Below are 13,131 nucleotides of genomic sequence, written 5' to 3' on the forward strand. Positions count from 1 at the left end.
GTTATACATCTCCGCGGCCGAAAAGTCTATTGGTTTCCTCCTTGCTCAAGACAATGATGCTGGGTGCGAACATGCCATTTTTTACCTTAGTCGGCATCTCAATCCACCAAAGATCAATTATTCCGCCGTCAAGAAACTTTGCCTTGTATTATTTTTTGCTGCATCAAAAATTAAGCATGACATGCTCTTGTCGGTCACACAAGTTATCGCCCAGACTAACGTCATTCACTACATGCTCACTCGGCCAATAGTGAAAGGCCGAATTGGGAAGTGAACAATGGCGTTATCCGAATTTAGCTTGCAATATGTGCCTCATAAGGCTGTCAAAGGCCAAGCCCTGGTTGATTTCCTCGCCCAATAACCTTCCCCATATGGCTTCGGAGAGAACAACGTCGAAATAGGCATGGTGGAAAAACGTGATAATTACTGGATAATGTACTTTGATGGTTCTAGTACTTTCGCTTCGGTCGGTGTTGGGATAGTTATTCAATCCCCAACCCACGATCGTTGGTATTTTTCTTTAAAGCTTGATTTTGATTATACCAATAATCAGGCCGAATACGAAGCCCTTGTAATCGGCCTTGGCGTCCTTCATGACTTACGGGTGACCCGTGCCCTCATCTTCGGCTATTCTGAACTTGTAATTAACTAACTTAATGGTTTTTTTCAATGCATGAGTTGCACTCTGGCACCCTACCACATGGTTGCCAGCTATTTGGCCGAGTCCTTCAACTGTATTACATTTGAACACATTTCCTGAATTCATAACACTGACGCGGACGAATTGGCTCAAATCGCATCTGGAGCGCAACTCTTGGGGGGGCAAGCTAGGCTGGGAAATACCTGTGTTGTAATGATCGTACCCGGCCTTGGTTAATCAGCAAGTCATTCGACCCGATAACGTGATACGCACACGAGTCATGTCATTGCCTTCGTTATTGGAACGTTAAGACCCTATAGACGTTTGTGATGTCAAGGTAATACCAGATGACTGGAGGAAGTCCATTATACGGTATCTTGATAATCCAAATGGCAAACACGACCGCAAGACAAGGATTCATGCCACGAACCATGTCGTATATCAAAACGAACTATACCGAAAAGGTGAAGATGGTCTATTATTGTTATGCCTCGGCCCCCAAAAGGCTTCTCAAGCAATCACAGAAGTTCATGAAGGAATGTGTGGAGCTTATCAATCCGGACGGAATATGCGGTGGTTGCTTCGACGACACGGCTATTTTTGGCCGAGTATATTGAAGGATTATATCAAGTTCGCATAAGGTTGTGTACAGTGCCAGATTTATGGTCATATACAAAGGGTCCTGGCCGAGGCATTACACTCGGTCACTAAGCCATGACCATTTAAAGGATGGGCTATGGACATAATCGGGAAAATTACACCATCTTATAGGTCTGCCAAGCATGCATGGATACTTGTGGCAACCGATTACTTCATTAAGTGGGTCGAAGCAAAATCATATGTCGAATAAACATCCAAAGAGGTTTGCAACTTTGTGGAAGAACACATTGTGACCAGATTTGGCATGCCAGAAACGATCATAACTAATAATGGCATAATCTTTACAGCTGAAAGGTTCAAGGAGTATACGGCAAGCTTAAAAATTCAGCTTGAACAGTCTACGCCATATTATCCACAAGGAAATGGGCAGGCTGAAGCAAGCAATAAGGTTTTGATTGGAATTCTTGAGAAAATAATAAAGGAAATGCCTGGCATGTGGCATTTAAAGCTAAACAAGGCTCTATGGGCGTATCAGACTTCACTCAGATTGGTAACTGGAACGACCACGTACGCGTTAACCTATGAGCACGATGCGATGCTTCGAGTTAAGCATAAATTCGTTGCAAATAATTGAACAAAGTAGTTTGTTTAGCGCCGAATACAGTCAGTCCATGAGACAAGAGTTAGAGGATTTGGAGGAGGCGCGACTTGACGCTTATGACTTACTAGTAGCATAGAAAAAGATTACCGAGCGAGCCTTTAAACAACGAGTTAGACAGAAAACATTCGCCAAGGGAGAATTAGTTTGGCAAACGGTATTGCCTATGGGAATTAAAGATCCTAGGTTAGGCAAATGGTCACCAAATTGGGAAGGACCGTTCATCGTCCATAAAGTCCTCGACAAAGGGGCATATCACCTCAAAGATCGAACCGGCGCAATTCACAAGCTACTAATCAATGGGAAATTTTTAAAGAAATACTATCTGACTACTTGGGAGACGCAAGAATAAAAATTAATTTCATTAAAAATTCACAGGTTACATAAGTTAGTCGATCAGTTTACAACTAGATGACGCTATGGTGATGAAAGAATGAGAGATTCAAGAACGGCCTTTAACTCCAACCACCTCACCTCGCCCATGGTGATCTCAGCTTGCTGATTCCTCTTATCCATCTTCAGTTGCTCGGTACGTTTCACGCAAGCCACATATTCAGTTAAGCAAGACTTACCACTTGATTCAAATTCCTTTACAAGCTCGGAGATAATTACCGACCTTTGGTATTGGAGTTCGGCAATCTGGCGGTCGAGGTCAGCCAGTGTCTCTTTTCTCGCCTTCAACACTTCGATCTTTGGATGAAGGGCCTCCTGAGCAACCGTTGCGATTTTCAAGTCATCTTTAACACGAAGTGCTCGTTCAAAGACATTGAAGTATTCTCGAGTTCGTTCCAGGATGGAAGATGCTCGAGTGACAGTTTCGGTGCTCAATTGACCCTTAGCTGCAAGATCGTTCAGGCATTTCCCCACAGAGTCGAGACCTTTGCATTCGAGGACTCGTGAAGCTGAGAGAGACAGGAGCTCTTGGAGTTTAACCAGGATGTTCGACTCGACCGTCGATACAGATGGCCCGGTTGTAGCCGCCGAATGACCGACTGCTCCCGAAGTGTTCGAAAGAAGAGCGTCGAGTTCGACCTCTCATGAAGGCTGCACATGAAGAAAATTTAGGCAAAAGAGAGTAAAAAAAAGGATATAGCAGAGAAGTTATTTTAAACCTGCCAATAGGAGACTTCGGCCATGTCTCCTGGTTCATTGCTCGAACCTAGAGAGCTTAATGGCCGAGCTCAGTGTTTTAGGCTGCTTCTCAATTCACACGACCGATAAAGGTTATCTACATTTGACGGCCACTGAGGTGGCTAGGAGATATAGATAACGCCCTTCAGCGCGTAAATTTTTTGATGAAATGAGAACGTGGCCACCTGACAGTTAATATTTTTTCTGGTTTAGAATTCTAAGGCAGAAGATTGATTGAAAGAACAACGATAAGGGTGCTTATGTAGGCAGAAGTAGCTTCTTGAGGAAGGATGCCGAGGTTTTGATCCTATGAATGAATCGGCATTTCCGTCGTTGCTTCAGGATCTACGGCAAGACCTTTTCCATGATCGGCTACAAGAGGGTCAACCTGGTCGATCGCTTCAACCACATGAGGAGGATTGGTGAGAATGGGATTAGTTGGTCGAGGGCGACGCTCCAGCGGACTTTCGTCACTCTCATCGTCCTAGAATAAAAGTTGTTAGCAATTTTGAATTTATTGAAAGAAGGAAATTACCAACCGCATAATTATACCTTCTCCAAGATGATTGCTGATCATCTTGGATTCTTGGAGGGAGTTTTCTTCGCCACTGGGGTCACATCCTCCAAGACAGCGGCAACAACCGGCTCCGGAGTTACCGTTTCCTCGACTAGCGGAGAAATAGCTGGCTCGGCCGGCGTCTGAGCTGTCGGTTCCTCGACCAGCGAGGCAGCTGCTGGTTCGACCACGACTTGAGGGTCGGGTCGAGCTTCAAATACCTAGCCAGTTGGAGCTAGTTGCACGACCATTAAGGTGCGTACGACAGGGATAGAAGGAGAAGCATCAGGAGTGGTCGTTCCTGTCGTCTGGCTAGAGACAACATGAATTTTTCGTTCCCCTTTCTTTGCCAATTTTTTGACATGTTTTGAAGGACGATGAGCTGCACCTGCCGTTTCAGTTTCTTGACAAGGTCGTTTGCTTGGCTTGGAGGAATGAATCAATTTTTTCTTGGCCGCGGCTGAAGCCACCACTTCTACCTTTTTCGGCGCTTGGCTACCTAAGAAAGTGAAACCAAGTCAATAAATAAAAAAAAATTTGAAAAAATGGTGAAAAAAAAACTAAGGTAAAAGGTAGCCATATACCTTGGGTCGTTTCTTTAGGTTGGGGAGCAGGAACTTTGTTGGGTCGGTCTCTAAAGATCTTGTTGATGACTTCTTCGACCAGAAAGTCTTAGGTATACTCTTCCCACCAATCACCGAAAGTGTCAGTGCTAAGAGATTTTGGAACAATCAGTCGAAGGCAGAGCTTCTGGCATCATTCCTGAAACTCCGTTTTGACGTTCTTGCATTCTTTCTCCAAGGAACCAGAGACCCGTCCTCGGCTCAGGAGAGAGCAAGAGGTGAGAAGAGGTATCGGGCAACCTTGGAGATAGCCAAGCTGTCGGGCAGTAAAGTTTGGGTGGTATACCTCCCAGCTTGCTCGGTGAGCGTCACAGCCGAGAGGAAGGTCGTATGTAAGCATGAACGATCCCCAGGATTGACGGAGATCAGCGTCTTCGTCTGCATTCCATGCTGATGAAGGGAGTTTGATCGATGGAGGGTATTCTCGACGACGGCAGATCAAGAACTCGTCGTCGAAAAGAACATCGAGGTTAAAGAAATACTTGAACACTTATTCGGCCTTGTGAGGGGACAATGGTCGATAGGCCAATTGGAGACCGAGCGCTTCAATAGGCGAGAAGTTAGCAATCTCTGGCCGAATGGTGACAAAGTAGACTTGCAGCCATAGTTGGAAGACCCAGAGGGGGCCGTTCTGGTGCGAGTCGATCTTGTGGAAAGTCATCTCGGCCAAACAGCGTAGGAAATTGGCGAGAATGGCTGGGCTAAGTGCCAGGGTGTGACCGCTAGCCAGGGTTTCTGCTACCGGCATGTTTTCGACCAAACATTTGTTGGACTTGGTACAACAAACAAATTTGTTATACCAGTAAAAGAGGAAAGCTTCGTGTTCTCCTTCCCGTAGGTTTTCCTCTCCTCGGCCAGCAAAGTGGAGGTAGACGGTGTTGTAGTTGAAAAATTTCTTGTGAAGTTTTTGAACTTCTTCTTTCGAGGGTGCTTGACCTTCTCCGCTCAGCGTTTTTAGGGCCCGTTTGTCAAAGAGCGTCTTCAGGTTGAGGTTCGACTGGTACCCAGAGAAGGCAGTGTCGATTGGGATGCCAGAAGGGGAAGTCCCCAAGATAGCAGTAACGTCGAAGATGGTGAGACCAACAGGGCCGAAATGGAGGATCATGGTGTTGGTGGCCGAGCACCAGAAGCTTGAGGCGGCGATGAGAAGCTCCTTGTCCATGACGATATCCACAGATGAAAAATGAATGGCGTCGTAAATGCCTAGGGCCTTCTATTGTTCGCCTAAGATCTTTTCCATTCGAGCAACCCAGGCTGCCAAGGTTGTAGTGGTTGAGGGCCAAGAGCCTTGGGGTCTTGTTAAATCCCATTTCGACCATTCAAACCCTTGCAGTAAATATTTTAGGCATTCGACTTTGAAAAGTCCGGTGATGGATGTTGGCACTGCCTCCTTGAAAAGTGGGCCAAGGATCTGGTGGGTGGTGCTCATATCGCTTTCAAAGCGTATAGTCTTGATTGAGCATCGGTCGATGATCTTCTCACATTTGTTGCATTCCTTGGAGAGTTTGGAGGTGAAGGAGGCCATTGGAAAAGGTTTTGAAGTTTTCCGAGTAGAGAATGCTGAGTTTTTTCTAGGGATATGAAGGAAAATAGCATTAAAAATTCAGGAATTTTGGAGGCGTAAAATTCAAATGAAGAAGACAGAGGTATTTATAGGCGCCTTGAATGAAGATCAATCGTTTTGAAATTCAAATAAAGGGTAAAATCGGCCGGAGAATTCTCTTATCCTTGTGAATATTCAGAGAATCCAGGTGAAAGGACAGAGGTTTTCGTGGTTTGAAGACGCATGTTGACGTGTGGCGGCGAGTTTTATGGAGAAATGACGTTTCAGTGTTCGCACAATTTCGAGGGTATTTAAAAGTTTGCGGATCGAGGTGGCATGGTTTCGTTTGGGGGCAGGTTCATGATACGACGGTTCAGTAAGCTGCACACCTCAGACGTTATTATTAAGGGGCAGTCGTGTTAGAAGGCGCCACGTGGTGAAATGGTTGACAGGATTAAGATCGTGTAATCATGCTTCATAAATGCATATTAGGATATGGAATATTTGGAGTTTAGGTTCACTTCTTTAAGGTCAGAAATCAGCCAGAGATTTCAGGCTGAAGACCTCAGAACCGAGGGGGCAATGTTTGGGCTCAAAATATTAGTTTAGGCCGAGGTGGGAATTATTCTCGGCCCGGAAGTGGGTTGTTTAGTTCATGGGCCGTTTAGTCAAAGTCGGCCGAGTTTTATCACGAGATGTATGGACATGTAATTAGATCCTAATGCAATAAGGAGTCTCAGCAGGATAAGGACGCTGACAACCTGGAGATGAATACAGTCTAATAAAAGGTTGAGTTCAGAGTCCTAATGAAAGTAGGATTGGCCAAGATAGAATTGGATTGGAATGAGGAGTCCTAATCCCAGTATGGTTTTAACTCGATTAAAGGATGGTCTGCTGCTATAAATAGATGAGGCTGTGCATTATTGAAAACCCCTCCAACTTCAACAAATAAATCTGCCATGCGCAAACTCTCTCAACAACCTTGAGATTTTTCTTTTCTTTTTTTCCGCCAACACATCTTCAGTTTGGATAAACAGCACTGTAGAGGCAACCGGTGATATCTTTAGTTGACATAAACGGCACTGTCACCGTAGAATCAGCCGATCTCGGAACACCTTCAGTTGGCATAAACAGCACTGCGTCGAGGTCGGCTGGTTAACTATCTAAGTCTCGGTCGAGAAGGACTTTCGAGTCTTTATTGGCAGAGGTCTTCTCATTAGCCTTCTCGGTAAAGTGAGGTGTTACAGCTTATTAGGCTCGGCATGTTGAATGCCGAGTTATTTTATGATTGGATACTCGCAAATAGGATTTAGAGTTTGGCATTCTGACGGCCGAACCACATTCACCATCAAGACTTATATCTGCTTTGAGTATTTGTGCCATTATACCCTAGTATCGATTCAGCATGAGTTCACTCTTACGAACACTAGCACCGTGATCAAATCCGATGCCGACAGCCCGTGAACTTCGTAGAAATAGCAGCCTTGTCTTCAGGCTCTAGAACCCAAAGGTCGAGAATTGTTCATTCCTCGGCCGCAATCGCAAGACACAGAAGTCAGCAGTGCACCCAACGCGACATCAACAAATTTTACTCACCGGCCGAGCTTGGCTGACGAGTTGGCATGCCCCGCTCACAACCGAAGGACGTAGTTAGCTCATTAGTTACTTGGCATGCGCGCCACGTAGGCTTGGTAGTTTTTAGGGTCAACAACAACACACTCCTTCCATCATATGAATGAGGTATAGTGTGTTAAGTTCTTTAAATTATGCCCAATTAGTTGGCCTATTTAATTTAGACCATGAGATATCCAATCAACTAAGTTAGGTTTCCATTCAGCTGATTTATTAGTTATGTTAGCTGATTTATTAGTTATGTTAGCTTTAATTGGTACCACTTAGGTTGATTAATTATCTCTTAGGTGTGCACACTCCATTTTATGAAATTTTATTTCATATGAAAGTAGTTGTTTTCGAATGTTAAGTTTGCAAAACATATGTTAGGACTTATTCAACAATTTGCTAACACTTGGAAAGTAGACTTCCCCCACATTTAAAGTATTTACAAGAATGTCTCTAACTTTTTCATACCTGGAAAATTACTCATTGCAATATATGACATCTCGATTGTTCTTTTCAGTAAACAAATTACTTTTTCATTCTTCTTAAGTAAATCTCATATCTCAAAGATAGGTAAGCTAACCCATAATTCTTCCATAATTTTGGTTAATTTTAATCTTATCGTTAAATCGACCATAGTTTATACTTTAAAGAGTAGGAAACGGTTAAGAGATAAATTCTATCTATCTTCTTAGGCTTTAATGCCTCACTATTTAGTTCTAGGCAAAGCACTTCTTGACTTTCATCCTTTAGCCTACTTTCAAATGGTCATGGGTCTAGAACCCTCACAAAGGAATGTCATCTCCTTTTGATTATAGGCTTTGGCCTGTCAAAGTGATTAATTATGCGAAGTATTCCCATACTTGATGTTTCTTTATTTCCCTCAGCATAGGTCTTGATCCCCACAATTTCATAGTCATCTTACTAAGAGGAAAGCAACTCCACCCAAAATTTGAAAGAATTTGGTCAACATGTCTCGAAACGTTCTAAATACTAAAATTAGTACTACGGGAGACTTAAGTGAAGTCTAGTGGGCCTACATTGGTTAGAGAGTGACTTGAACATAGGTGATATGATTATTACCTTGATTTCTTATATTGGTATCATTCGTGAATATAACTTGGTTTATAATGTGATTTTTATTGAAATGTGATTTTATATATTTAGACAAAGACCCATGTTTATTAAATATGATTTGGCTTGTGTACTGATGATGGTTGTGATATATGTGGGTTTAATTATTATTTTAGTCATGTGAATGATGTGTATAATTATTTTATGACAATGCGATCTTAGAATCATATTAGAAGTATTCTGTAGAACTTATATACTTGTGGGACATATTAGTTGGTGGCCATGAGAAGTTGATGGTGTAGGTGACTACGTTATAACTCATAGGGGTTGAGATATTGATAGGTTGTGTGTTGAATTTACTGCACCATGTAGCAGTGGTACATGGATGGTCTTGCTTGGTATATCCACGTTGGGGGACCATACGTATTTCAGGGGTGATCATGCTTGGTATATCCGCGTTGGGGGACCATACACATTCTAAGAGTGATCATGCTTGGTATATCCATGTCGGGGGACTGTTAGGGGTGACCATGCTTGGTATATCCGCATTGGGTGATCACTGCCTATGTTATTAGACTATGCATATAGTTATGCTTGGTATATCCGTGTTGGGGGACCATACGCATTCTAGGAATGGTCATGCTTGGTATATCTGCGTTGGGTGATCACTACCTAGAGTTAGGATACAGTCCTGCTTGGTATATCCGCGTTGGGGGACTATTAGGGGTGATAAGGATTAGTTGTACTTGGTACATATGAAATAAGTGATCATAGTTTTGTTGGATTCTGTTGAGTGGTCCGAAATCCTTGCTCTTGCTCATTTCCATAAGGTTAGTCTAGAACCCTAGATTCGAATGAGTGAGAATTACCCATAATAGACCTTGTGAAGATAAATTAGAATTACCATGTTTTTTACTTATAATCCAAGTAGGGAATTATATAGAGTTCATTAATTAAATTTGGGAAATTATATGTTATTTCATTGATTGATTAATGTAGTTAGATGTTAATATTGGGCATCTTTGATTTATGGAATTGATTAATTGACGTGATTGTGGAAGAACGTTGGGTATGATTGAGATTATTATGATTAGATTAGTTGATCATTGTGACTTGAGAATAATATTGTGCTTCGTTGGTTCTTGGATTTGTTACATACTCTGAATTGCGGTGTTATGTGAAGCACAGTGATTTATATGATGGATGAATTGGAAAGCATCTATGTGAGAATGGCTTACATGCGTGCATGGGAAGGTGGTAATTGTTGTTTGGCGTAAGGTTGATGTGTAGTGTGGTACTCTATGACTTTTGCTAGAAGTATTTTACGAAAAGATAAGAGTTTGACGAATGGTGAACTACGAATGGCTTGATCCCTATTGAGAGTACGTAGGCAGTCTAACGAAGAGGTTAGATGCAGCCAAAAAGTATATGAAAAATTACTACGCCATTTGGACCTTGAGTGGTGCTTTATTCATATCCCAGAGGTGGGGTATGCTAGATATACGGATACTAGATGTTGTCACATATCGATCCTGGATGTATGTCAGGATCGAGGCATGACAGTAATGGTGACAACGGAGGTACAAGTTGTGGTGGTCATGCTGAGATGGTGATGGTAATTTTAGTTGCGGCGATGGTGAGACAGTGAAGGTGGTGGTGGCTATGGTGGCAAGAGTGATGTTCGTTGAGGATATGGTAGTGGCCATGGTGGTGAGCATGATGTTGGTTGAGGATATGGTAGTGGCGACGGTGGTGGGAGGTGGTGGTGTCAAAAAATGGTGGTTGTGGTAGTGGTGGCAGGATGGTGAGACGATGGAGAATGTTGCTGTGGTGGTGGTGGCAGCATTGGTGATGATAGTAGTGGTATACAAGATTTTTTTTATTATTAAGACTCTAACTTTGTTTTATAATGTATCTTTTTTTTCTCTATTATTAAAAAAAAAAACTATTTTTGTAAAACAGAGAAAACATCAATTTGATGTTCTACAAAACTTAGGGTAAATATTGTTTTCCGCGTTCTTCCTTTTCCAAGTATATTTTCACAAAACAGTCTACCGAACGTATCTTTCACCCGTTTTTATATCTAAAAAATGAAAACCTATTTTGCAAAAGGTATTCTCAAGTCCATTCCTGTAGACCAAACGCCTCCTTGAGGCTTAGTGTAAATAAAACAATGATACGATTGGGTTCGTTTCTTTTTAGCATGATTTCATTACTCAAAGGAGCTTACATCTGAGAAAAGTATAGGAGATAACCAACTAGCTAGGTTCTTCCTAAATCCACATAATTTCTAACGAATGAATCTTCCTAGCAGTTGAATGAAGTTGCCCATCAACACTCATCGATTTAGTCATTCACGTTCCCTCTGAATAGATGTAGTGTTTTGAAAAAAGCAGATAGATTGTTAATCTAGTGACAGAACCTTAGTCTCCGACTCTCTGGCCTCTGCTTTGTTGATAAATGAAAAAAAAATGGATAATCTATGAGAAAACAGGTCGAATTTGAGAAGGAAACTACTCCATCATCCAAGATTGCTTATAAGTCAATTGGAATCCATATCTTGTATGATGCAGCATATGAAATGAAGTTAAAGCACACCAATCCAGATCTTTTTTTCATTTAGCATTTAGCCTTTGGTTAATTTGTGGGGCAAAAACTTACCTACCTTCTGCTAGGCCCTTAGGCTTCCATGTACGCAAAATTAACCTAATATACAGGGTGTGCAAAGCTTGACCATTTTGAGACCTTCACAAGCCCAAAAAAGCAATAGCCAATTCAAAAGATAGGATATATAACAAGCTAATATTTAACAATCTCCACTTCCTATTGGATACACTCAGTTAGAAAGCCCAATAGAAATCAAGCAAATATTTAACAATCTCCAAAATAATAAGAAAATTGCAGACATGGGTGTACTGGAGTTGACTAGAGGCTCTAGTGTCTGCCCTACGGCTGGGCACGAGTTAGGCCCAAATTTGGAGGGACAGGACTGGACCTGTATGAAAACAATGGGATGGGTCGAGACGAGTAATGGGATTTCAAATTTTGGAACCGGACCTAACCCCCAGGTCCATGGGTCCTCGGCACAAAAAGGAACGAACTGAAGCCTGAAGGTTGTGTTCCTCGGCAAATAAAAGAGAACCATACAAACGCGTAGACCAAGATCCAAAGTATCAGATAAATCAACAACACATAGATTCCAAACATCATTCAACCAAATTATGCACGGGTAATCTATGAATTATTACCCAATTTCTATCATGAATCCCACAACATTTTATTCTTCTTCTCCGGTGAAGTGATTTGGGAGAAAATATTGGCACCACTTCTTCTAGATTTCTTCAGCCGTAGTAGTAGTGGTGAAACAAGAACCTTAAGCGATTCTTTGGGGATGGGTTCTTTGTTGGGATTGAAGAAAAATGCCTTAATCCTATTGTCGTTCCCCAAACGTAATTTTTTGCGGCTGCTGCTTTTGGGAACCTGTTGCTTCGGTGATGTCGATGGTTTAATAAACCCAGGGCCAGGCCACTGTTACCCAATTGTCAGTTACTCATCAAAATTGATTAGCAGATGAGTAAGAATAGGAAAAGAAACGTTCGAATCGTCAAATTATTCGCTCACCAGTGCACACAAAGGAGATTCACAATAAACACAGACATGTTGACCAACTTGAACTCTTGGTGTTGTCTTCTCGTGTTGATGGTTCAGGATTCTCGAAGCCGATAAACTTGTCGTCGGCCATGGCAGTCCAGTCCTGGATTGTGGCGATGAGGTCGTCGATCGAGTCAAGAGTGATGCATAACCGGCCGAGTCGGACCAGATTGGGTGGTCAGCAGCCGAGTTAAGCCCATCGTCTTCTCCGATCTGGAGCTTCTATGATGTCGACGCATTTCAAGGGGTGGGAGGGAGAAGACAACGAGAACACAGAAAGAAAGTAGGGGAAATCTGGGAGTGGGGGAAGAGAATTGAAAAGGTAAAGAAATTGTGAACGGGTCGGTTCGGGGCCCAGCATTCTAAAATTATGGAATCGTCCTGCCCTTATAGATACCCTCTACCCGCCCCGCCACGTTTTGTCTCTACCAAATTTGGCCCTGCCCCGAACCCATCCCGAATCAACAATACCCACCTCGACCCGTGGGTCATGTACCCGTTTGCCTAGCCCTAGTCTGCCCCATGTTTGAGCCTCATTCCTTGTAATTTCGATGAATATAGTGTAATTATCCTATCGCTATTAAAAAATTAAAAAAAAAAAATATATATATATATATATATATATATATAATAAATCATCATAAACATTTCTAAATTCTTAAAAGAACAACTGAAACCAAACCAATCTCTCGCAAGCTTCATTTTTTTTGTTGTTGTTAATACTACAAGGTCAATTGCACTCTAACATTATCATGGAAAAATACAATATGTCAAAATGGACATGTAGCCAAACCTATGAAAAATGTGAGCCAAAAGTTCAAGTAATGCTTAAACTTCGCACCAACAATCTTAGTCAACAAACATATCAACGGAGTTGTTCTTAGTTGCAATCTTTTGAAAAAGAAAAATGCTTGGGAGACCATCTCTTTAAACTACATTTCGTAAATCACATGATGTGGCAATAAAATAAGAATTCATAATTTAATTTCTTTTTAAAGACCAAACCGTCAACAATTACATTATGTGGTTAAAAAAATA

At 42.0% G+C, this 13,131-nt stretch overlaps 1 long non-coding RNA gene across 1 annotated transcript; it reads right to left on the reverse strand.

The window, feature by feature from the left end:
- Positions 1 to 11,216: 11,216 nt before the first annotated feature.
- Positions 11,217 to 12,689, reverse strand: LOC103429867 (uncharacterized). Its single transcript, XR_528687.4, has 2 exons — positions 12,064 to 12,689; positions 11,217 to 11,970 (listed from the first exon to the last, which is right to left on the reverse strand). It is a non-coding gene; the product is annotated as an uncharacterized lncRNA (long non-coding RNA).
- Positions 12,690 to 13,131: the final 442 nt, after the last annotated feature.

This window comes from Malus domestica, chromosome 11 (genome assembly GCF_042453785.1).
Source record: "Malus domestica chromosome 11, GDT2T_hap1".
Taxonomy (NCBI): Eukaryota; Viridiplantae; Streptophyta; class Magnoliopsida; order Rosales; family Rosaceae; genus Malus; species Malus domestica.